Genomic DNA, 4,277 nt, shown 5'->3' with positions numbered 1-4,277 from the left:
CAATAGCCTCCCCATCAGGGTTCTTTCCACCCTTACCACATTGTAGCTGCTTGGGTGGTCAAACTGCAACCATCAGCCCTGCTCAGCTCTACTGCTGAGCTCCTACACATCAAGCCACCAGAAGGGAACTGCAAGCTAGGCTCCGGCCCAGCCACTTATAAAGGCCAGGCCTCGCCCCCTGGCGGTCAGCTGACCCAATCAGCTGCCTTAGCAACTCTCACCTGCTGTCCTGGTGAGTGACAGCTAAGCCCCCTTCTGCCATTATTCAGTAGCAGGCACCCTAGTGCCCTGCTACAGGGTGTTTAACCCTCCTCCTAGGCCCCAGACCCTAGCTGGAGTTTGCCTGGGGTGGGGGGCAGCCCCCCATAGACTGTGCTGTGTCCCCAGCTGGGCCCCCCACACCTTATGAGCCAGCCCTCACTGCTCCAGCTAAGGAGCAGAGGTGTGGTGCCAGCCTTGCTTTCTGGACCAGGCAGCACAGCTCAGGGCTAGAAAGCATGCTGGGATGCTTGGGGACTGAACCAGGAAGAGGTCTGGGACAGAAGTTTCATTAACCAGTTTGACCCGAATCAGTTAAGTCTGACACTACATTCAGCCAGGTTTATCTTAAACCAGTTTCAGCCATTTTGAAACTGGTTTGTGTGCACTGAGCTTCTCGTCTGTTATAGGTTTAAACCCATTTCTGGTTACTTAAACTGGTTTATGCGTAACTTCTGTTCCTAGCCTAGGAGATACAACTGTATGAAGCATAAGCAGCTAAAATGGCCTTTGAGTTTCTTGCATTTTACTTAATTGCAGTTTCTAAAGAAACATGACATTTTTCCTAGGGACAAGTTACAGTTTTCACAATATAGTTTAGAACTTAGAAACATGTAAGGATTTGACCCCTACTCTTCCTGTCATCTATTTCTTGCTTTCAGTTGTCTTTTTCTGAAGGCAGTGACTAAATAAAAAGAGCTAGACAATGTTTAAGTATATTTAAATCTCTATATTTTACTAATATTGTCCTATTTACAAATTGAAAGACATCAAGACAATCAGTACACTGGATCTCTCCACACTAGATACAGCAGTTTTTGTTGTCTTCCAGTTTCCAGAGAGACCTGGCCAGAATTCCCTTTGCACTCAGAGAATTTTGTGAGAGCCACAGATTTACAGAACAACAAGCTTTTGCAAAAACTAGACATTATACAGACATTAGGGCCATCTGTCATTGAAAACTGTTTAGTCATTACATATCTGCAGAAGATAGTTCATCAGAGATTCAAACTGGCAGATGGTAAGCTTTATAAAAATTAAATGCATGGTATTTACTTTGACTTTTCTTTCAAATTGCTTTAGTCCCTAAAGAAAGGGAGAAGTGCGTTTTCTTTAAAGACTATTTGCTGGCCACATTTTGTGCCCCATATATTCACATAAAACATGCATTTATCTAGACCTGAGCTGATATACATGAAAGCAGCTCTGCTTGCTCCAGTAGGTATACATAGGCTATACTTGCTACAGCCTATTTATACCTCCTAAGAATTTGGGAAAACCAGTACAATTTTTCAAACCAGGTGAGGTTGATTTTTTTTTTTTTATTGGAAGGTATTATGACACCTTCATAACATTTAAATCTGCACTTTGAGTGAATGAAGGCATGAATGTAGCATTAACTTTCCATTAATTAGATAGAACCTGTCATCTCTGCAATGGTATATTCTTTTTTTGCAGATGGCATCATGGAAAAGGATGTTTTGAGCTCTCAATATTTTGTCTATTTGAGTATAAAGTACTCTGATATTCCCCAGGCTACATCACAAAACCTATGCCTAATAAAATTAGTGACTTATCCATTTACTTAAAATTGAAGCTCCAGTAGAAGAGAAATATCAAATATATTAAATGCTGGTTAAAGCTTTAAAAGTTAACAGCAGTTTAATATTGCTTTATTGTGTGAGAGAGCATGTGAGGTTAGTACAAGTGTAATGGAGAAATGAACTATGCCACTCTGGAATGTGAAGTGTGACTGTATTTCATGATAGTATGATCATTTCCAAGAAGCTGAAAAAAAGGTCATATCTGAGAAAACACTTTTCTAAGCAAATGTTGTAGAAAAATCTTAAATTTGAGCTTCCCATAATTTTTCAAAGTTCAAATCTGGAACAAAATATTTTAAGTTGGTTCATTCACAACTTTATTAGGGGTTTGTGTATGTTTCTATAACTACTAAACTGAGACAGCACAGAGAAAATAATCAAAGGGTATTAGTATTGAACAATGGAATTTTCCCACAAATTCACTTCATTTTCAAAATAATGTTATGTTTTAGCTTGTAACGCCCATTCAAGCTAATGAAAGTATAATGGTTAAAGCACCTCAGTGTAAATTAAAGTTTTGGTTTAAGTGGCTAATTTCTAAAGCCCCAGGATGAATTAAGCATTTCAAAGCCAATGGACCTGAAATACATGAACAAAACAAAAAAATGAAAGTAAAGACAACTGGAAAGCAAGAAAGGAAATCAAGAGGTTTCATTATATGTAGTGGGTAATGTTTCGGTCACTTTCTAATATTCCAAGAAGAAATAATGAATTAAGGGAAGGAAACAACTAAGAACTGTCACATTTTATAGTGTAGACATAGGGACCAAAGTCATGAGCTGTGTTGATAAGTTTGATGTGCCTGAGGAAATACGTATATATGTATGTATATAAAATTTGTAATTTATACATATATATATAGGTAAAATTTATAATTATATATATGTTATTACTACACACATGCATATCTATTTATAAATTATATATGTGCAATTATGTACATATTACAGTAATTCTAATAAAATACAAGCCATAGTCTGTCCATAATGCTTCGGGCCAACTGTACATGCACTACTGAGAAGGTGGGCCAGTGGGATGACTGGCTGGCAGGCCTGGGCTGCGTGGCTGAACACACTGTGGCCACCTGAGTAGTGGGGCTTCCCCTCATGTCCCTGCCTGAAGGCAGAGGAGTCATGGTGATGGTGTCCCCTGCTGCCCGGCCCTACTACCCCTCTGAACAGCCTGCAGGGAGGGGGAGGTGGTGGGGAGGGAAGGAGGGGAGCAGGGAGGCAGGTGGATGTGGGTCAGGTGGACAGGGGTGACAGTGAATGGGGTAGGACCCAAAGCGGTGGGGCACCAGGCCTGGGGTAGCACCTGAAGTGGTGGGAGGAGGGGAATAGGATTGCACCTGAAGTGGCGGGTGGAGGGGTGGGGGAACAGAGTCATACCCAAAACAGCAGGGAAAGGGGAGGGGGAATGGGGTCACACCCAAAGCGGCAGAAGGTGTGGGGGAATGGGTTCACACCTGAAGCAGTGAGGGGCAGGTGAATGGGGTTACACCTGAAGCAGTGGGGGAGGGGGAGGGGAATGGAGTTGCACCTGAAGCATGGGGGTGGGGAAGAGGTTTGTACCTGAAGCAGAGGGAGGAGGGGCAGGGGATCATGGTACCACCCAAAGCAGTGGCCAGAGGGATGAACAGGGTAACAGTCAAAGCAGTGGGGGAGAGGAATGGGGTTGCACCTGAAGCAGCAGAGGGAGGGATGAGGGAATGGGGTCGCACCTGAAGCAGCAGGGGGGGAATGGGGTCACACCTGAAGCAATGGGGGAGGGGCAGGAACAGGATTGCACCCAAAGCAGCGAGAGGATGGGAGAGAATGGGGTTGCACCTGAAGCGGGGGGGGGCAAGGGAATGGGGTCTCTCACCCAAAGCAATGGGGGGAGAGACGGGAACGAGATCACACCCAAAGCAGTGGGGGGATGGATAGGAACGGGGTTGCACCTGAAGTGGGAGAGGGGGAACTGGGTTGCACCCAAAGCAGCAGGAGGAGGGGTGGGGGAATGAGGTCACACTCAAAGCAGTGGTGGGGGAAATGGGGTCAGACCCGAAACAGGGGTGGGGGGGAACGGGGTCACACCCAAAGTGGTGGGAGGAGGGTAGGAGAACAGGGTCACACCTGAAGCAGCAAGGGGAGGGGAAGGGGAATGGGGTCACACCAGAAGTAGTGGGGGAGGGGTGAGGGAATGTGGTCGCACCTGAAGCAGGGGGCAGGGGGGAGGTGGGGGAGAAATAGGGTTGCACTTGAAGCAGTTGGGGAAGGGGTGCGGGAACGGGGTCACACCCGAAGTCACAGGGAGAGAGGGGAACAGAGTCACACCCAAAGCAATGGGGGAGGCAGGGGAACAGGGTCGGACCCAAAGCTGTGGGGGAAGGGGTTGGAACCAGGTTGGACACACAGCAGCACAGGGAGGAGCTGG

Source organism: Gavialis gangeticus, unplaced genomic scaffold, assembly GCF_001723915.1.
Source record: "Gavialis gangeticus isolate Ggan-Ray unplaced genomic scaffold, GavGan_comp1, whole genome shotgun sequence".
Taxonomy (NCBI): Eukaryota; Metazoa; Chordata; order Crocodylia; family Gavialidae; genus Gavialis; species Gavialis gangeticus.
The sequence above is the reverse complement of the archived record's forward strand: the minus strand, read 5'-3'. Positions refer to the sequence as shown.